Raw genomic sequence first — 22,839 nt, forward strand, 5'->3', positions numbered from 1 at the left:
CGGCCCTACCCGGAAGGAATGATATCTAGTGCCCTTTGTAGCGTACTGCATTTGTTTGTTTTCTGAATTTATTTATTCATCAAAAATATATATTTAATCAAACTCCTTTTATTAGGAAAAGAATCAAATTTTCTTTAATTAAAAAAATATTTTTTATTAATTAATTTTTTTAAATATCTCAAATGCTAAAAATATTTAAAATGATCCGCATGAATAATTCTTCTCCACATTGGTGTATACGTGTGTAATGCTTAGCTATTAAGCAAATTCTCAATTGTTTTTATTTAGATATCTTATATTAGGAAATTTTAAAATGCACATCAGGTATGCGCTCCTTCACTCAGACGAGTGTAGGATTCACCTCATAATCATGAAATGATCCATGTGGATGAATCTTTCACACATTTGGATGTACATCCAATTAATTCAAAAGTAATGCACTATGTAAAAATTTTTGAAAAAATTATTATTTAATTTTTGTGATATAGAAAGTTTTAATAATGAAGTTGATTGGATTGCATTTATTGATTGTGCAGTCTTTGCTAGTGCTGATTTATTCGGTTTTGCAGCAGTATTTGAGGACTTGGAAAGCTTTTTTTCCATTGCAATTTCGGGTTTCTATGAGGGGGTGGGCAACCTGTTATTGCTGAAGTTTTGGCCTTGCGTCAATGTTTATCTTATGCTAGAGATTGTTTTCTTCAGGCGGGTTGTATTTTTACGGATAACCAATCCTTAGCTTTGGCTATTCGCTCTCCTCTGGATGACTTTTCAGAGTTTGGATTAGTTGTTTCTGATTGCAAAGATGTTATGCGGTCTCAGGGTAACATTCATGTTTGTTGGGTACGGCGTTCAGAAAATAGAGCCGCCCATTTATTAGCTAGAGAGTCTATTCATCATGGTAGATTCAAGATTTGGATTGACATTCCTGATTGTCTCTTGGATTATTATTCTATAAGATAAATAAAGTCTTTCTTGATTCAAAAAAAAATAATTAATTTTTTAATTTTATAAAATATATTAAAATTTATTAATTAGTTTTTTTATTAATTTTAATTATTAAGTATTGAAAAAAATTAAAATGTTATAAATTGGAGAGATTAATTAATTTAATTTTTATAAAAATAAAAGATGAATTAATAAATTTTATTTATATTATAAAAATTAAATAATAAAATATTTAATAATTGATTAATAATTTTTTTAATATTTGAAAAATGTTTTAATGAATTTTTTAAATTAATAAATTTTACTAAATTTAAGGTCTTGCAAAATTGTCAGCTCGGCTTAAATTAAAACAATTTTCAGCCAATCAAACCACGTAAATTTTCATATGGACCCAGTGGGACCAAAAGTTAATTGATATTATCTTCCCTTAATCCAAATTATGTGGGTCCCACTAACCAAATATATAATCAACAAATCAAGGGGGCGAAATCCCTAAAATACCCTTAATTTTCTCAAAATTTTCTAGAGAAACCGAAAGCCAAACTTTACTCTTAACTATCCACCTTGCTATGAAATTCACGTTAAAATCAAGAAAATCGATAGTGCAAAATTGAGATAATCATTGTTGAAACTGTTAGTTTTCTTCTCAAAGTGTTTGAAAACAAAATGTAATAATTTTGAGATGGATAATAAAAAAAAAGTAAAATAAAATAAAAAAAGAGGATTAAGGGTGAAGGAAAACAAGAATGGGGAAAGAAATGAAGGGAGAAGTGAAAAGGAAGGGAAGAGACAATTCACGTGAAAAGATTCAAGAAATAATGGGCTGCTATTTTTCTATTTTTATAACTAAAAACCATATCTTCTGTGGGATTGTTGTATTCAGCACTCCAACTTTGGTATCCTATGCTACTTCCTACTTCTACTCTCTCTTCCTCACGCGCTTCTCATCAAACTCTCTTATTTCCTTTTCTCCACTCAATTATTTTGTTGGAAATATTTATTGGAAAAATATTTTTTATAAAAAAATATTTATTGGAAATATCATATTCATTTAGTCATTAAAAGAGAAATAAAAAATTCTAAATTATATTTTAAAAAGACATTTTTCTATTTCATAAATTTATAATTGCATGTTGTTGATTAAAGTTCAATTTATTACACCATATTATTAAAAAAAAATTTGTTTTTATTTGGGTCTTTAATTCTAACTAAATTTATTTGCATTGAATTGATGAGCTTCCTTTTCTTTATTATTGTTTTTGAGAGGATAGGGTTGGTGATCTTGATAAATTAGGTAAAAAAAGAAAAAAAGCTAAAGGAGAGATGATGGAGAATTAAGGGGAATGCATAAAGAAATGGAAGATTATTCATTATGAGTTAGATTGTCATCTCATTCATGTCAAGCTAATCAAATATTAGATTGGTAAGCTTATCACTTGCTTTTATGGAGGAAATATGATTTTCTTTTCAAATTTAGGTACAAAGAAAATAAATAGATTGGTAAATTACACTTTAATCTTTGAATTCAGTTTAATTAATAAATTCGTATATGTACTTTTAAAATCAAACACTTAAATTTTTCTATAATCAGTTGATTCAAATTTCATATTATTCATCTGATAATCGTCAGACTTCACACCCCCTTTGGGCCGAGTTAAGACCCGTAGGGGCAGGACAGGCCTCGAAACAGGCCTCAAACCCGGAGCGCCCCTCGGCAGGCCTTACTAATTGCTTCAACTCGGATTCCAGTACAAGCAACAGGCCAGGTTGTCAAAAAGCCCAAACCAGAAAAGCTGAAATTTAGCTATGTGATCTGACAAGAGGAAAGATAGCAAGCCTAGTCACTTCGCAGCCCCGCCCACTTGTGCGTCGAGGGGAATTAAATGGCCGCCTGACATGGAGAGGGTCTCTGTGGTATTCATACGTACAGACTAGTGCAACAGGAAAGATGGTCCTGTAGTAGAGAGGCCGTTACCCGTCACTAGCGGACAAGGGGGAAAGAGCATAAAGGAGGAGTCACGCCTTCTTCCGAGAACAAGCTTACTCAACCATTATAAAACTCTATTTTTTTGGATTTCAGAACATCATCATCTATTTTTTATCATTAAAAGCGTAAAAATATCTGTATTACCTCTTTTTAAATTAAAAATATTAAGAATGTAGAATTTTATTTATTTTCTCTTATCTATTAAAATTTAAACACTTTGATATTTTATTTTTTATTTTAAAAAAATACTTCTAATAACTTTTGTCAAAATTATCAAATTTAACTATTTGGTAACATTTGTTCCCTTCAATTTTCATTCATTAAAATAATTCAGTAATTAGTAATTTCAAAAATTTTAAAAATTATTTTATCATTCAATTTCTAAAAAAAAAATTTATAATTTTAATTATTTTTAAGTAATACTAAATAACTTTAAATATGAGCATATGGAGTTGGACTTGCTGGTTCTAAGAGACTCCTCTGGTAGTTTTTCCACTTTCTTTCTTATTGAAGAAACTTTTTAGCTTGTCAAAAAAAATTAAACTTTTAAAAAGAGTATTTTAGAAAGAAAATTATATTTTTACAATTTTAACAGTTCACTAATTTTGAATTAAAATTTATAATAAATAGAAAGATTATAGTTTTGGACAGATTAAATATAGAGAAATTTAAGAATTTGATTATAGAGAAATTTAAGAATTTGATTTTAAAAATACAAGGCTAATCTGTTAATTAGCTAAAACTCAAAATTAAAGTATAACTTATTCAAAATAAAATATCTCACCTATATTGATAAAAATTTAAATATTCATGATGGTATTTTAGATATTTAAAATATTTATTCTCCGTTTAATCTGTTTTCTAATAAAATTATTAGCAGAAGGATCCCGACAAATTAATTATAAATGATTTAAGTGTTTAATTTTAAAAATATAAAAATCAATGTGTTAATTATGGTAAAATTTGAAAACTAAAATATGTATCATGTATTTAATTACTTGCAATAATTTTCACATTAATTAGTGGTAAATGCATTCCGCAATCTCCATTTAAAATATATATATACTCAGTGTTAGGTTTAGAAAATTTGCCAATGTGGCAATATGCATTCATTCAAATATTTATGTGCTATAAAATTACAACTTCAAAATTGTTATTGTTTTTGTATGTGATTAGTTAGTATTCAGTTCAATTTTTATGTACAATTATGTGATAAAATAAACAATATAATATGGATAAAAAAGCTAAATATTTATATTTTTCACGATTATATTAATTTTGGATAAGTCAATTTTTTCAAAATTTCTATGATTATAATCAATTTTTAAAATTAACTAGTGAAATGTTTGTGCTTTTCCACGGATTAATAACAATTTTAATTTTATTTTATAAATATTAAAAAATTATTTTATTATTAATTGCCTATTTCTATTACTTATTACTTATTATGTTGATTAAAAATTTTATTTTTAAAATTTTAATAAAAATTTCATAATAAATATAATTCAATACATAATATTGATTGAATATATATGATTATTGAATTTAATTAAATTATATAATTATTTTCATCAAAGTAAAATATTAATTATTTTTTATATAATATTCATATATTAAAGAAATATAATATGTTGAAATATTATTTAATAATATTAATGTTCATTTACAAAATAAAATTAATAAATGAAAAGTATGAAGATAATAAAATAAAAAATTTTATTTATATATTGTACAAATGTGGAGGGAAGAGTGAGTCTTTGAGAATGAACTGAGTATTAAAGTGTCTGGGTCTTCCTTTTCTCGGACTGGATTGCGTTTCATACTTATCAAATTCTTGCCATGCCTTGTGACCCTATTTTTAACTAACAACTCATGACTTATTTTAGGTGACCATTATGCAGTATCAGAGATCTCCTGTTGGTCTTCGATTACTTAGATTTGAAGAAAATAGTTATTCTCGAGGTTTGGGGCACAAGGCATGGTTTGGTTGGTTTTTACTGTTTGTTTCATTTCACCTGCCTTTGCCTATGATGATTTTCTTATTTCTCAAGGCATATTCAAAACTTTGCTGGCTACGCCAATATATATAAGAATCCTCCTTTCTCTTCATTTGCTTACGACTGTCCTCTATATAAAAAAAAAAAAATGAATAGGGATACCTCCTTTCTGTTCCTGAAGATAACTAGATGTGCATGAAGGATAACATCATGGTCTAAGAAGAACAGTTGAAGGTAGGTCTTCATGAAGGTGCAAACATACTATTTAGCCCTGGAGACTACAACCAGTCTGACTTTTTAGCACCACGACCCCAAGGAGGGGAGTTGGATTGTGCAAGATTGATTCTGAGGACTAGCCTAGGAAGGTAGTTCGAGGAGCGATCCTTCATACAGTTTTTCCTGAACAGACGACCTCTTTCTGGAGAATGAGATCGAGTGAGGAACGGAGGAGAACCCTACCATTTGGGTCTTACCTAATAATGTAATAAACGTTTTAGAAAACTCTGTAATAGGTACTTACGAGGGACACTGGAGTCCTCTCCTTGTGCTATTTTATAATGTACATATTTTGCTATTCTTTTATTTGTTCAATGTGTACTCTCGTTGTTATCCATGTTTTGAACAATTGGCCATGGGGCTACCTCCCAACCATATTATGAATCTGGTGACCACCTTTTTTTGCCCAAAGAAGGGGGCTAGAGTACATTTATTTTACAAGGCTTAGTGTTTATTTTAATAGATATAAAATAACTTAGAGAACTTTTTGCAAAACATGATTAATAACTGGGCCTGTGACCTAACAGATTCCTACTTTGAGGAAATTTTGCAATAAGGGACTTTCACTCGATCTCTCGTCTTTGATACCTGGTCATAAGACCCGCCTTATTGACATTATCCTTTGATTGACACCTTCACCTTTTGGGGATTGGTATACCTGCCTCGTTGCTATCTGGCATGATTGACTTGATGAGTGAGACCAATACCCGAATGATCTATTGGAACCCGCCTTGTGGCCTTTGATTGGTGGGACCAACACCTGAATGGTATGGCAGAATCCACTTTATGATCTAGCTTGGTAGAATCCACCTTGTGGTCTTATTTAGTGGGACCAACGCTCGGATGATCTGGGTGAACCCGCTTTGTAGCCTTTGATTAATGGCACTAATGCCCATATTGGTGTATAGTTACCTAACTTGCATGAAACAACAAATATTCCTTAGTTTTTGCACTTGGCTAGAAGTTTTCTTTGGATAATAGCCAAGACACATTCTCCTAGACTCACTTTTTCATGTTCATCAAGTCTCATGTGGTTGGTGCATAGTTCCTTCAAGAACTTTGCATAGCGAGGTATTTGTTTGATAACATCCAGGAAGGGTATGTTTATCTCCATCTTGCGAAAGGTCTTAAGTATTTCTTTCTCTTCCTTTTCCTTTTTGGACCTTGCTAGCCTTTTTGGAAATGGAGGTGGAATTTTGAATTGGTGTGGCAATCTTCCTTTTTCTACTTTCTTCTATTTTGGTGGAGCTTCTTCAACCTACTTGTCAGTGGTTTGCCTAGAGGTTTGGGTAAATTGCGACTCAAGGACGTCACTTTGCAGCTCTTTTTTTACGATTTTCTCAAAGTTTTGGGCAAATCGCTGTTCCAGTCTGTCATTCTGCAGCTCTTTTTCACTTCTCAAGGTTATGGCACTGGCATTCTATTTTGGGTTGATCTTAGTTTGGAAAGGTAATTTTTCTTATGACTCTAGCTTACTCACCGATGTGGCAACTTGACTGATTTGCTGCTCTAGGTTTTGAACTGTGTTTGCTAGAGATTTCACGATCTCTTCTAGAGATACATCTGATTTTTGAGGGGCTGCTTGGGCAGAATCCCTTTGCTGATAATTTTGAAATTGATTTGCCCTAGCATAGCTGAAATTCGGGTTCTCCTTCCAACTTAGGTTGCAGGTGTTAGAGTATGGGTCATATTTCCTCTGGCCATTAAACCCCCCAAATGGTATTGACTTGTTGTTCTTCCTCTTGAAGAGAATGACACATGTTAGTTGGATATCCTACTGTGGCACAGATCCCACAGGGCCTTACTTGCTACGCTTGTTGAGCTTAACCTACAATCAAACTCCGTATAGCAGATGTTAAATCAACAATCTGTGAGGCTAAGATAAATGTATTTACCTCATTAACTCTCCTAGGTGGTTCCCTTTTATCTCCATATTATTTAGAGGCTGCTGCTATGGTGGAGATTAGGTCTCTTATGGCTTGAGGTGTCGTGTCTTCAATCGATCCTCCACATGCTGCATCAATCAGTCTCCTCTCAGAGGGTAACAAACCTCCATAGAAGTATTCAATGAGGGATTTATTAGAGATGTCATGTTGGGGGCAACTTATGCACAAGCATTTGAATCTTTCCCAATAGTCATATAGTTCTTTAGAATCCTTCTGCTTGATACCACTGATCTCTCTCCTGATGCCAATGACCTTTGAGATTGGAAAGTATTTATTCAAGAATACCCTCACTATCCCAGCCCATGAGGTAATTGTAATACCCGGCTAGACTCCGGTATCGGAATTCCTACCGTCCGGTGGAATCTCGGATGTCGGAAGTCTCTAGTAGGGTAGAAACATATTTTCATAAAATGTTTTAAGGTATTTCTTGGTTTTAAGTATGAAAATTTAATGAGTTTTACATGAAAAGTCTTTGGAGGAAAACCCAGGTTCGGCCGCCGAACATGCATGCGTTTTGGAGGCACGTTAGGCCCCCGAAAGCATGAGTGAGGGCAGACCAGGTTCGGCCGCCGAAAGTCAAGTTCGGCCGCCGAACATGGCATGCATGCGGGAGCGCTTTCGGCCCCCGAACGTGGCCTGGCCAGCCACCTATAAAAGGGACCCTTAGCCGAAATGGACAAGCTTTCTTCCATTTTCGGCCACAGTTAGCTTCCAACCTCCCTCTTCCAAATCTAGTGTTTTTCCTCCAAATCCCCACCATTTTTCTTGAGTTTTAAGCTTGCATTGAAGGTTTTGAACTTTTGAAACAAGTTTTGGAGCTTTGGGAACTCAGGAGCTCATTTTCTTGGATCTCCAAGTTTAGGTCGTCTCTCTCTCGATCTTCAAGAGGTAAGAGCCGATCTTAAGCTCAATGCATGTTTTAAGTAAGTTTTAAGTGATTTTATGGGGTAGAATGGCATGTATAGGGTTGTATGAGTTTTTAAGCAAATGTTAGGTTTTATGTGATTTTTGAACAATGTGGCATGTTTGAGTATGCTTGAAGTGTTGTAGTTGGAGTATTTGTTTGTTTGAGGCCCCTAGGAACTTGTATGCATGTCTTGGTTGAGTTTATGCATGATTTGAGTGTTGGGAGGCGAATGTGCATAAAGGAGCCGAGTTTCTGCCCTTTGGCAGAAACCAGGTTCGGCAGCCGAAGGAACTTTCGGCCGCCGAACATAGCTGGGGAGGCAGGCCTTTCGGCTGCCGAAGTTGCCCCCGAAAAGAGACTTTCGTCTCTGTCTGGGACTTTCGGTGCCGCCGAACATGCATGAGTTTCGTCTCTGTCTGGGAGTTTCGGCCGCCGAAGGTGCCGCCGAACCTGCCTGACTTTCGGCTCTGGAGGGACTTTCGGCCGCCGAACCTGCCGTCGAAAGTGCCCTGTTCAGCCATTTCTTGCATGTTTTTATGTGATATTTTCCCGATGTTTTAGGGGATTTTTGGGGAGTATATTAGAGTTATGTTTTTGTATGTTTGGTCCCTCATTGGAGTCCACCTGTGTAGGTTCGGACCCGAGGAACTAAGGACCCCAGCAGTGAGCCAGCTGCTACAGAGTTTGTCAGAGCTAGCCAGAGGTGAGTGGAATAAACCTTAAGTCTTAAATTAAATGAAATATGAATTTTGAGCATGATCCATGCATCATGAATGCCATGAGATATAGTAGGTTGTTTGCATTAGTATTCACGAATATGTTGCATTGCATTTATGATGTTGATGTGGATTGGTTATTGGATGACCCTTTAGTCCTCATATGGCATGATGATGCTACGGCATGATACGGTATGGAAGTCCAGGTTGTACCCATTCTACGTCCCTGGCACGATGTAAGAGAAAGTCCAGGTTGTACCCATTCTACGTCCCTGGCACAGTTGGACTGTATGATATGTTATGTTAAGGGAAAGACCGGTTGTACCCATTCTACGTCCCGGCACAGTTGGACTATGTAGAGGACTATTGGTGACAATACCATCCAAGATGTGATTTGTTGTGATGTGTTGCATTACATAATGGCATGAAATTTTAATGTATGATTTCACTATTCTGCTCACTGGGCTTTGTAGCTCACCCCTCTCCCCTAACCCCAGATGTGCAGGTACAGGGTAGACCAGATGGTTAGCCAGAGTTTTTTTGAAGTATATCTATGTAATAGTTAGATTGTGGACATGACAATTGTACTAATGTAATGTAAGAGATTATAGTTATGTTATGTGTAATGATATTGAGGTTATAGATGTGCTTGACCCTATGAGTATTGTAATCCCTTGTTGATGCATGATCTTAGATATTTGATGATACAGATGTAAGCCAACTCATCTCATGTTATAGTGCTCTTTGGGGCATTGTTGAGATCCCACAGAGGGGTCATGATTATGACTATGTACATGAATGTTCAGGTTGAGTTGGATGATAAAAGAAAAGTTTAAAATTTTTATGCATGTTGTTGATCATGTATGGGATTATACAGGTTTACAGGTTATATGTCAGGCTTGCTACGGGTCCCGGCGGCCTTAAGTCGACCCGGATCCTAGCGCCGGTAGTGGTCCGATTTTCGGGTCGTTACAGAATGGTATCAGAGCCCTAGTGTAACACCCGGCTAGACTCCGGTATCGGAATTCCTACCGTCCGGTGGAATCTCGGATGTCGAAAACTTCTAGAAGGGTGAAAGCATGTTTTTTATGAAATGTTTTCATGTTTTTAATGTTTTTAAGTACAAAGTTAAACGAGTTTTGCATGAGTAATCTTTTGAGGAAAACCCATGTTCGGCCGCCGAAAGTCAAATTCGACCGCCGAACATGCATGCGTTTTGGAGGCACGTTAGGCCCCCGAAAGCATGAGTGAGGGGAGTGCAGGTTCGGCCGCCGAACCTCATGTTCGGCCGCCGAACATTGCATGGATGCGGAGGCACATTCGGCCCCCGAACGTGGCCTGGCCAGCCACTATAAAAGGGTCCCTTTGGTCCGCACGGGCGAGCTTTTTCTCCCCCATTGTCGGCCAAGGTGAGTCTCCACCGCTCCTCCCTCAATCTTGAGTGTTTTCTTTAGATCTTTCATGGTTTTCACGGGTTTTAACTTCTATTTTGAAGATTTTCAAAGTTTTGAGCAAGTTTTGAGCTTGGAGACCCAAGGAGCTAAATCTCTCCCAACTCCAAGTTAGATCGCCTCTACTCTCGATCTTCAAGAGGTAAGAGTCGATTTCTGAGTTACATTATGTTTTAAACAAGTTTTATGCAAGATTTATGGGTAGAAATGCATGTTAGGGTATATGTTGAACTTATGGGTCTTTGATGCTTTGATGAACAATGTGGCATGTTTGATGTGTGTTGAAGTGTTGTAGATGGGGTATATGCATGTTTGAGGCCCCTAGGAACTTGTATGCATGCTTTGGTTGAAAAATATGCATGTTTGGATGGTTTGGAGGCGAAATGTGCAAAGGGAGCCAAGTTTCTGCCCTTTGGCAGAAACCAGGTTCGGCAGCCGAAGGTACTTTCGGCCGCCGAACATGGCTGGGAAGGCAGGCCTTTCGGCTGCCGAAGTTGCCCCCGAAAAGAGACTTTCGTCTCTGTCTGGCACTTTCGGCCGCCGAAGGTGCCGCCGAACCTACCTGAGTTTCGTCTCTGTCTGGAACTTTCGGCCGCCGAAGGTGCCGCCGAAAGTGCCCTGTTCAGCCATTTCATGCATATTTTTATGTGATGTTTTCATGATGTTTTAGGGGGGTTTTGGGGGATATGTTAGAATTATGTTTATGTATGTTTGGTCCCTCATTGGAGTCCACCTGTGTAGGTTTGGACCCGAGGAACCAAGGACCCCAGCAGTGAGCCAGCTGCTACAGAGTATTGTCAGAGCTAGCCTGAGGTGAGTGGAATAAACCTAAATTTTTAATTAATGAAATGTGAATTTTGAGCATGACCCATGCATCATGAATGCCATGTGAATATAATAGGTTCCTTGCATTAGTTCACGAATATGTTGCATTGCATACTTGATGATGATGTGGATGGGCATTGAATGATCCTTTAGTCCTTGATATGTTATGATGAGACATGGTATGGTATGTTTGCCGGTTGACCCATTCTACGTCCCGGCCAGAATAAGAGAAAGACCAGGTTGACCCATTCTACGTCCCTGGCATATTGGAATGTTATGTTATGTATGTTATGTAAGAGAAAGACCGGTTGACCCATTCTACGTCCCGGCACTTTGGATTGTAGAGGACTAGAGGTGACAATACCATCCTTATGTGATTTGTTTGTGATGTGTTGCATTTCATGTAAGCATGAAACTTTAATAATGTTTTCTTTTTTCTATTCTGCTCACTGGGCTTTCTAGCTCACCCCTCTCCCCTAACCCCAGATGTGCAGGTACAGGGTAGATCAGAAGGTTAGCCAGAGTACTGAAGAGATGTTATGTAATAGTTTGAATGTGGACATGACAAATGTTTTGATGTAATGTAAGAGTATTGAACAGTTATGTAATGTTATGTATGATATTGAGGATTAGAGACGTGCTTGACCCTATATGTACAGTTGTCCCTCTTATATACATGATCTATAGAGATGTTTATGAGTTATGATCTTATGATAGTCCAAGCTTTATATATATGATGAGACACCCCATTGGAGCATATGATGAGGGCTCCAGGGGAGGTTTATGTTTATAGTTATGTGCATGCACAGGTTGAGCTTGGAAAAGAAAAGAAAAAGTTTATAGTCTTATGTATGTTGTTGATCATGTGTGGGATTATACAGGTATACAGGTTGTATGTCAGGCTTGCTACGGGTCCCGGCGGCCTTATGCCGAACTGGATCCTAGCGCCGGTAGCGGTCCGGATTTCCGGGGCGTTACAGAGTGGTATCAGAGCCCTAGGTTCATATGGTCGGACCTAGAGTATCGGGCTCATAGGTGTTATAGAAGGTCAAGCACAATAGGAAAAGTCATGTCCACTAGGATAGGATGTGGAGTCCTGTCTTGTTATGATGATGTGATATGCCATGATAATATGCATGTGCATAAACGATGTGATATGTATGTTATGTATGTGATGAGGGTTCATGTGTGCCCACATGAACCATAAGATGCTAATGTTTGTTTGTTATGCGCTGTTTTTCAGAAACAGGATGAGAGGAACTCGTCGATCTGCAAGATTGACTGGAGTGCCACCTGAGGATGAGGGCATGAGCGCCCGTCCTCCAGCATTGGCTAGGGCAATGTCTAGCAGGTCAAACAGGGAAAGAGTAATGAGAGACCCTAGAAGGTCTTTAGATCTGGGAAGGAGCAGATCAGTTAGAGGAACAGTTCAGGGAGGCATGTCAGAAGATGTGGGAGATGAATTGGATGTGGACCAGAGGAGGGATGGCAGTTTGGGGATGAGTATGTCAGAGGAAGGTATGGGAGAGTCCCAAGGAGGCACTCAGGCCTCGGGTTTTGTTCAGCCACCTCATTACCCACCTTTCTCACAGAATCCCGGGTATTCGATGGGAGGTACATCGGATTACCCTAGTTTTAGCCACTACCCCACACAGATGCCATACCCACCATATTACCCACCATACCCACAGTATCCTATGTATCCACCACCACCCTACCATCCAAATCCAGCAAACCCTACTACAGAAAATGTTGCACCTCCTCCACCCCCAGCAGCACCAGAAACCCAAATACCTCAACCTAGCTCATCTGGAGGGAGCAAGGTGAAGATGACCGACTACATGAAGTTGGGTGCTCCCCAATATGAAACAGGTGATGACCCGTTTGTGTACCTGGAGAGGGTCAAGACCATTACAGATGAGATAGGGGCGGATGACAGTAGAGCCATTCAGATGGCTGGGTTCACCCTAAAATGCAAGAAGGCCCGTGAGTGGTTCAAGGCCTATGTGAAGCCAAGGGTGGACAGTCTTTCTTGGGAGGAGTTTGCAAACGAGTTTGCAGGATGGGCCTTCCCTGATAGCTCAAGGGAACAGAAGATGATAGAGTTTGAGCAGCTGAGGCAAACGGATGAGATGAGTATTGATGAGTACACCGACAGGTTTTTGGAGCTGTTGCCTTTTGCTGGGCAGAATCTGGATACAGACCAGAAAAAGTCAAGGAGGTACATCATGAAGCTCCACTCCAGGTATTCCTCCTTGATACAGTCGGCAGATAGAGAAAGCTTTCACGCCATAGTGGATATGGCTAGGAGGATGGAGGCTAGTGCTATCATTGAGGGCAAAGTTAAACAATCAGTGGCACAGCCTTCTGGTTCCAAGACCCCAGGTGGGGGAAGAGTGGACCCTGCATCCTTGAGTTCAGGCAGCAAGAGGTGGGGTACTACCTCCAGGAAATCAAAGAAGAGTAAATTCTGGAACAAGATCAAATCAGGTCTGGGATTGGGAAGTGGTTCGAGCTCTGGTGTAGATAATGCCGTATGTGCCAGGTGTGGCAAGCAACACTGGGGAGTGTGCCGGTTTGGGACGACAGCCTGCTACAGATGTGGGCAAGAGGGACACCTGTCTCGGGAGTGTCCTAGGGCAGTTCATACGGCGCAGCCTCAGCAAACAGCATCAGGTAGTGTGGCGCAGCCAGTAGCTCCAGCTGCTACACAGGCTAGTGGCAGAGGCAGAGGGAGAGGGTCAGCTTCTTCCTCAGCAGGGTTCAGGGGTGAAGGTCCATCAGCTCCAGCCAGGATCTTCACCATGACACAGCAGGAGGCTAACACATCCAACACCGTGGTGTCAGGTAATCTCATCATTGGGTGTTCCGATGTGTATGCATTAATGGACCCGGGTGCATCTCATTCTTTTATTGCACCGAGAGCCGTTCAGAGGTTAGGGTTGATGGTCTCTGGGTTAGAGTGTCCCCTATGGGTCAGTGGACCCAAATGTGACCCGTCAATTGCAGAGTCAGTCTGCCAGTGTAGTCCAGTTTTTATAGAGGGAAGATGCATGTCCGCCGACCTTGTGGTTCTAGAGTTGACAGACTTTGACGTCATTCTAGGGATGGACTGGCTATCTACCCATGGTGCTACCTTGGACTGCAGGGACAAGGTCGTTAAGTTCAGATGTCAGGATGGGTCGAAGGTCGTCTTCAGAGGAGACAAGAGGGGCACACCTAGAGGTCTGATATCAGCTCTCCAGGCTCATAGGTTGCTTAGGAGGGGATGTCAGGGGTTTTTGGCTCATGTGAGAGAGCTAGACAGTCAGGTTAGAGAGCCCGCCTCAGTGCCAGTGGTCAGAGAGTTCTTAGACGTTTTCCCAGACGAGCTTCCAGGATTACCACCTGCTAGGGAGATAGAGTTTGAAATAGAGTTGATGCCTGGAACTAGGCCTATCTCTATCCCTCCCTACAGGATGGCGCCAGCAGAACTGAAAGAGCTAAAGGAACAGTTGCAAGAGCTGGTGGACAAGGGTTTCATCCGACCGAGTACCTCACCTTGGGGTGCTCCAGTACTCTTTGTGAAGAAAAAGGATGGATCCCTCAGGCTTTGTATCGACTACAGACAGTTGAACAAAGTCACCATCAAGAACAAGTACCCGTTGCCGAGGATCGATGATCTATTTGACCAGCTAGCAGGAGCTGGGTGTTTCTCCAAGATAGATCTACGATCCGGGTACCACCAGCTAAGAATCAGAGAGGAAGATGTACCGAAGACAGCCTTCAGGACCAGATATGGGCATTTTGAGTTCCTTGTAATGCCGTTTGGGTTAACCAACGCCCCTGCAGCATTCATGGATCTCATGAACAGAGTATTCAGACAATACCTGGATCACTTCGTTATTGTCTTTATAGATGATATCTTAGTGTACTCCAGGAATGCAGAGGAGCATGCCCATCATCTGAGGATAGTTCTGCAGACCTTGAGGGAACACGGCTTGTATGCCAAGTTCTCCAAGTGCGAGTTCTGGTTGAGGAGCATCTCATTCTTGGGGCATATAGTGTCAGATAATGGAATAGAGGTAGACCCCAAGAAAGTAGAGGCTGTGACTAACTGGCCTAGACCCACTACAGTGACAGAGATCAGAAGTTTCTTGGGTTTGGCTGGTTATTATAGGAGGTTCGTTCAGGACTTCTCAAAAATTGTAGCTCCTCTAACCAGATTGACCAGGAAAAATCAGAGGTTCGAGTGGACCGATCAGTGTGAAGAAAGCTTTGAGGAGCTCAAGAAGAGGTTGACTTCAGCACCAGTGTTAGCTCTGCCGAATAGCAATGAGGACTTCACAGTGTTCTGTGATGCATCCAGAATAGGCTTGGGTTGTGTGCTAATGCAGAACGGGAGGGTGATAGCTTATGCTTCTAGACAGTTGAAGAGGCATGAGTTGAATTACCCCACACACGACCTTGAAATGGCAGCAGTTATCTTTGCACTCAAGATGTGGAGGCATTACCTCTATGGGGTAAAATGTGAGATCTTCACAGATCATAAGAGCCTGCAGCACATCTTGAGCCAGAGGGAGCTGAATTTGAGACAGAGGAGATGGGTAGAACTGTTGAGTGACTATGATTGCAAGATCCAGTACCACCCGGGTAAGGCTAATGTAGTAGCTGATGCCTTAAGCCGGAAATCACTTGGCAGTCTATCCCACACTATAGCAGAGAGGAGACCGGTGGTGAAGGAGTTTTACAAACTCATGGAGGAAGGTCTACAGTTGGAGTTGTCTGGTACATGTGCTTTAATAGCCCAAATGAAAGTGACACCTGTGTTTCTGGAGCAAGTGGCTCAGAAACAGCACGAGGACCCAGAGTTAGTGAAAATTGCCAGGACTGTTCAGTCAGGCAAAAGTGAAGAGTTCAGATTTGATGATAAGGGGATCCTCCGCTATGGGAGCAGACTATGTGTACCGGATGACATAGGGCTAAAAGGAGACATTATGAGAGAGGCTCATAATGCGAGATACAGTATTCACCCTGGAGCCACCAAGATGTATCAAGATCTGAAGAGAGTGTATTGGTGGCCAGCTATGAAGAGGGAAGTGGCACAGTTTGTGTCAGCCTGCGAGGTATGTCAGAGGGTGAAGCTGGAACATCAGAAGCCGGCTGGAATGCTTAACCCGCTACCTATTCCAAAGTGGAAATGGGAGAATATAGCTATGGACTTCGTAGTGGGGTTACCAGCGACGTCCAACAGATTGGACTCCATATGGGTGATTGTGGACAGACTCACCAAATCCGCTCACTTCATCCCTGTCAGGAGTGGCTATTCTGTGGACAAGTTGGCGCAGGTGTACGTTGATGAGATAGTCAGATTGCATGGGGTTCCTGTTTCTATAGTGTCAGATAGAGGGCCCTAGTTCACCTCCAGGTTTTGGCGGAGTCTGCAGAGTGCTATGGGTACCAGGTTGGACTTCAGTACTGCCTTCCATCCCCAGACTGATGGACAGTCAGAGAGGACCATCCAGACAATAGAGGACATGCTCCGAATGTGCGTGCTAGATTTTGGCGGTTCTTGGAGGCAGCATCTACCTTTGGTGGAGTTTGCCTACAATAACAGCTATCATGCTAGCATCGGGATGGCTCCATATGAAGCTTTGTATGGGAGGAAGTGCAGGTCACCTGTTTGCTGGGAAGAGGTTGGAGAGAGGTCCTTAGCAGGGCCCGAGCTAGTAGAGATCACCAGCAGGGTGGTGCCCATGATCAGAGAAAGAATCAAAACTGCTGCAAGCAGACAGAAGAGTTATGCAGACCTTCGCAGAAAACAGGTAGAGTTTCAGGAGGGGGATCTAGTGTTGCTCAAGGTGTCTCCAATGAAAGGGGTGGTTCGGTTTGGGAAGAAAGGTAAGCTAGCTCCACGGTACATCGGACCCTTTGAAGTCTTGCAAAAGATTGGGAGTGTATCGTACAAGCTGGATTTACCTGCATCGATGGAAAGAATTCATCCGGTTTTCCATGTTTCCATGTTGAGAAAGTTTGTGTCAGATCCGGGCAAGGTTCTTAGTGAGCCTGATGTGGAGATCCTAGAGGATCTCACTTATGTAGAGCAGCCAGTGCGGATTCTTGACACTCAGATCAGAAAGCTAAGGAACAAGGAAATCCCGATGGTGAAAGTCCTTTGGAACCACCACAATATGGAAGAATGCACTTGGGAGACACGGGAGTCCATGCTCCAACAATATCCCCATCTCTTTTAGAGGTTAGTATTTAAGTGTTTTATGTGTTATATGTATGTATGTTATGTGTGTGCTATGCGTGTGTTAGTTGAGGAACATTCGGGGACGAATGTTCTTAAGGGGGGGAGAATGTAACACCCGGCTAGACTCCGGTATCGGAATTCCTACCGTCCGGTGGAATCTCGGATGTCGGAAACTTCTAGAAGGGTGAAAGCATGTTTTTTATGAAATGTTTTCATGTTTTTAAGTACAAAGTTAAATGAGTTTTGCATGAGTAATCTTTTGAGGAAAACCCAGGTTCGGCCGCCGAAAGTCAAATTCGGCCGCCGAACATGCATGCGTTTTGGAGGCACGTTAGGCCCCCGAAAGCATGAGTGAAGGGAGTGCAGGTTCGGCCGCCGAACCTCATGTTCGGCCGCCGAACATTGCATGGATGCGGAGGCACATTCGGCCCCCGAACGTGGCCTGGCCAGCCACTATAAAAGGGTCCCTTTAGTCCGCACGGGAGAGCTTTTTCTCCCCCATTGTCGGCCAAGGTGAGTCTCCACCGCTCCTCCCTCAATCTTGAGTGTTTTCTTTAGATCTTTCATGGTTTTCACGGGTTTTAACTTCTATTTTGAAGATTTTCAAAGTTTTGAGCAAGTTTTGAGCTTGGAGACCCAAGGAGCTAAATCTCTCCCAACTCCAAGTTAGATCGCCTCTACTCTCGATCTTCAAGAGGTAAGAGTCGATTTCTGAGTTACATTATGTTTTAAACAAGTTTTATGCAAGATTTATGGGTAGAAATGCATGTTAGGGTATATGTTGAACTTATGGGTCTTTGATGCTTTGATGAACAATGTGGCATGTTTGATGTGTGTTGAAGTGTTGTAGATGGGGTATATGCATGTTTGAGGCCCCTAGGAACTTGTATGCATGCTTTGGTTGAAAAATATGCATGTTTGGATGGTTTGGAGGCGAAATGTGCAAAGGGAGCCAAGTTTCTGCCCTTTGGCAGAAACCAGGTTCGGCAGCCGAAGGTACTTTCGGCCGCCGAACATGGCTGGGAAGGCAGGCCTTTCGGCTGCCGAAGTTGCCCCCGAAAAGAGACTTTCGTCTCTGTCTGGCACTTTCGGCCGCCGAAGGTGCCGCCGAACCTACCTGAGTTTCGTCTCTGTCTGGAACTTTCGGCCGCCGAAGGTGCCGCCGAAAGTGCCCTGTTCAGCCATTTCATGCATATTTTTATGTGATGTTTTCATGATGTTTTAGGGGGATTTTGGGGGATATGTTAGAATTATGTTTATGTATGTTTGGTCCCTCATTGGAGTCCACCTGTGTAGGTTTGGACCCGAGGAACCAAGGACCCCAGCAGTGAGCCAGCTGCTACAGAGTATTGTCAGAGCTAGCCTGAGGTGAGTGGAATAAACCTAAATTTTTAATTAATGAAATGTGAATTTTGAGCATGACCCATGCATCATGAATGCCATGTGAATATAATAGGTTGCTTGCATTAGTTCACGAATATGTTGCATTGCATACTTGATGATGATGTGGATGGGCATTGAATGATCCTTTAGTCCTTGATATGTTATGATGAGACATGGTATGGTATGTTTGCCGGTTGACCCATTCTACGTCCCGGCCAGAATAAGAGAAAGACCAGGTTGACCCATTCTACGTCCCTGGCATATTGGAATGTTATGTTATGTATGTTATGTAAGAGAAAGACCGGTTGACCCATTCTACGTCCCGGCACTTTGGATTGTAGAGGACTAGAGGTGACAATACCATCCTTATGTGATTTGTTTGTGATGTGTTGCATTTCATGTAAGCATGAAACTTTAATAATGTTTTCTTTTTTCTATTCTGCTCACTGGGCTTTCTAGCTCACCCCTCTCCCCTAACCCCAGATGTGCAGGTACAGGGTAGATCAGAAGGTTAGCCAGAGTACTGAAGAGATGTTATGTAATAGTTTGAATGTGGACATGACAAATGTTTTGATGTAATGTAAGAGTATTGAACAGTTATGTAATGTTATGTATGATATTGAGGATTAGAGACGTGCTTGACCCTATATGTACAGTTGTCCCTCTTATATACATGATCTATAGAGATGTTTATGAGTTATGATCTTATGATAGTCCAAGCTTTATATATATGATGAGACACCCCATTGGAGCATATGATGAGGGCTCCAGGGGAGGTTTATGTTTATAGTTATGTGCATGCACAGGTTGAGCTTGGAAAAGAAAAGAAAAAGTTTCTAGTCTTATGTATGTTGTTGATCATGTGTGGGATTATACAGGTATACAGGTTGTATGTCAGGCTTGCTACGGGTCCCGGCGGCCTTATGCCGAACTGGATCCTAGCGCCGGTAGCGGTCCGGATTTCCGGGGCGTTACACCTAGGTTCATAGGATCGGACCTAGAGTGTCGGGCTCATAGATGTTCTAGAAGGTCAAGCACAATAGGAAGGTCATGTCCACTAGGATAGGATGTTGAGTCCTGTCTTGCATGATGATGTGAAATGCCATGACTTTATGCATGTGCATTAATGATATGCTATGATATGAATGATGTATATGTGATGAGGGTTCATGTGTGCCCACATGAACCAGATGATGTTAATGTTTGTATGATGTGTACTGTTTTTCAGAAACAGGATGAGAGGAACTCGTCGATCTGCGCGATTGACTGGAGTGCCACCTGAGGATGAGGGCACGAGTGCCCGTCCTCCCACATTGCCTAGGGCAATGTCTTGTAGAGCCAACAGAGATAGAGTGTCAAGGGACCCTAGAAGGTCTTTTGATGCTAGCAGAAGGGGGACAGATAGAGGAGGAAGTTCTTCAGATGTGAGGGAGGTTACAGGAGAGGATCAGAGGAGGGATGGGAACCTGGATGTGAGCATGGAGGAAGAAGGGACAGGGGAGTCTCAAGGAGGCGTTCAGGCCTCGGGGTTTGGTTTTCCACCCCATTATCCACCCTTCCCACAGGGTTCAGGGTATCCGATGGGAGGTACATCGGATTACTCCAGCTTTAACCCCTACCCTACCTACATGCCCTATCCACCTTTCTATCCACCCTACACACAGTACCCAGCTTATCCACCCTCACCCTTCTATCCAAACCCGGCAAACCCCACCTCGGGGAATGCTGCACCTCCACCTCCACCACCTACAGAACCAGCAGCCCCAGTTACTCAACCTCCTAGACCTAGCTCAGCCGATGGGAGCAAAGTAAAGATGACAGATTACCTCAAGCTAGATGCTCCCAAATACAAGTCAGGGGATGACCCCTTTGAGTATCTGAGAGTAGTGAAGACAATAACTGATGAGCTAGGGGCCAGTGACAGCAGGGCCATTCAGATGGCAGGGTTCACTTTAAAGTGCAAGAAGGCACGGGAATGGTTCAAGTGTTATGTGGACCCGAGACTAGACGGTATGACATGGAAGGAATTTGCGAATGAGTTCGCTGGATGGGCTTTTCCAGACAGTTCTAGAGAACTGAAGATGATTGAGTTTGAGCAACTGAGGCAGTCAGAGCACATGGGTGTAGAGGAGTTCACGGATAAATTCTTGGAGCTATTGCCTTTTTCAGGGCAAGCTCTAGATTCAGATACGAAGAAAGCCAAGAAATATGTTATGAAGCTGCATTCCAGGTACTCCTCGTTGGTTCAGTCAGCTGAGAGAGAAAGTTTCCACACGGTGGTGGATATGGCTCGAAGAATGGAAGCAAGTGCTATAGTTGAGGGGTCAGTGAAGCAATCAGTGACCCAGTCTTCAGGGGTTAAGACCCCAGGCAGAGGAGGACCAGGTTTCTCTTCTCAGAGCTCAGGTAAGAAGAGGTGGGATAGTACCACCAGGAAGCCGAAGAAGAATAAGTTTTGGAACAAGTTGAAATCCGGTCTGGGATTTGGCGGTGGCTCGAGCTCAGGCTCAGATGGTACAGAATGCCAGAGATGTGGACAGGAGGGACACATAGCTAGGGATTGTCCTAGAGCGCCTTTTATGGGCCAGCCCCAGCAGACAGCTTCTGGTAGTGCGGCACAGCCAGCAGTTCTAGCCACAACTCAGGGCAGTGGCAGAGGTAGAGGGAGAGGGGCAGCCTCTTCTTCTGGTTCCCGAGGTGAAGGTCCATCAGCTCCAGCCAGGATCTTCACCATGACACAGCAGGAGGCTAACACATCCAACACCGTGGTGTCAGGTAATCTCGTCATTGGGTGTTCTGATGTGTATGCATTAATGGACCCGGGTGCATCTCATTCATTTATTGCTCCGAGAGCCGTTGAGAGGTTGGGTCTGATAGTCTCTGGGTTAGAGTGTCCCCTATGGGTCAGTGGACCCAAGTGTGACCCGTCAGTGGCAGTGTCAGTCTGCCAGTACAGTCCAGTTTTTATTGAGGGAAGATGCCTCTCCGCCGACCTTGTAGTTCTAGATTTGACAGACTTTGACGTCATTCTAGGGATGGATTGGCTATCTACTCATGGTGCTACCTTGGACTGCAGGGACAAGGTAGTCAGGTTCAGAGATCAGAACGGGTCAGAGGTCGTCTTCAGAGGAGACAAGAGGGGCACACCTAGAGGTCTGATATCAGCTCTTCAGGCTCGTAGGTTGCTTAGGAAGGGATGTCAGGGGTACTTAGCTCATGTGAGAGAGCTAGACAGTCAGGTCAGGGAGCCGGCCTCGGTGCCAGTTGTCAGAGAGTTTCAGGATGTTTTTCCGGATGAGCTTCCAGGTTTACCACCTGCTATGGAGATAGAGTTCGAGATAGAGTTGGTGCCTGGAACTAGACCGATCTCTATCCCTCCCTACAGGATGGCCCCAGCCGAGTTAAAGGAGTTGAAAGAGCAATTGCAAGAGCTGGTAGAAAAGGGTTTCATCCGACAGAGTACCTCACCTTGGGGTGCTTCGGTCTTGTTTGTGAGGAAGAAGGATGGATCCCTTAGACTTTGTATCGACTACAGATAGTTGAACAGAGTCACTACCAAGAATAGGTACCCTCTGCCAAGGATCGATGATCTATTTGACCAGCTAGCAGGAGCGGGTTGTTTTTCTAAAATAGATCTGCGATCGGGGTACCATCAGCTAAGGATAAGGGATGAAGACGTGCCGAAGACAGCCTTCAGGACCAGATATGGGCATTTTGAGTTCCTTGTAATGCCGTTCGGGTTAACCAACGCCCCTGCAGCATTCATGGATCTCATGAATAGAGTGTTTAGCCAGTACCTGGATCACTTCGTTATTGCCTTCATAGATGATATCTTGGTGTATTCCAGGAATGCAGAGGAGCATGCCCATCATCTGCGGTTGGTCTTGCAGACTTTGAGGGAACATGGCTTGTATGCCAAGTTCTCTAAATGTGAGTTCTGGCTGAGGAGCATTTCGTTCTTGGGGCATGTAGTGTCAGAGAATGGTATAGAAGTAGACCCCAAGAAGACAGAAACTGTGGCTAACTGGCCTAGACCCACTTCAGTGACGGAGATCAGGAGTTTCTTGGGTTTGGCAGGTTACTACAGGAGGTTCGTTCAGGACTTCTCGAAAATAGCAGCTCCTCTAACCAGACTAACCAGGAAGAATCAGAAATTTCTGTGGACCGACCA

The sequence above is a fragment of the Manihot esculenta genome, chromosome 7 (genome assembly GCF_001659605.2).
Source record: "Manihot esculenta cultivar AM560-2 chromosome 7, M.esculenta_v8, whole genome shotgun sequence".
NCBI classification, from domain to species: Eukaryota; Viridiplantae; Streptophyta; class Magnoliopsida; order Malpighiales; family Euphorbiaceae; genus Manihot; species Manihot esculenta.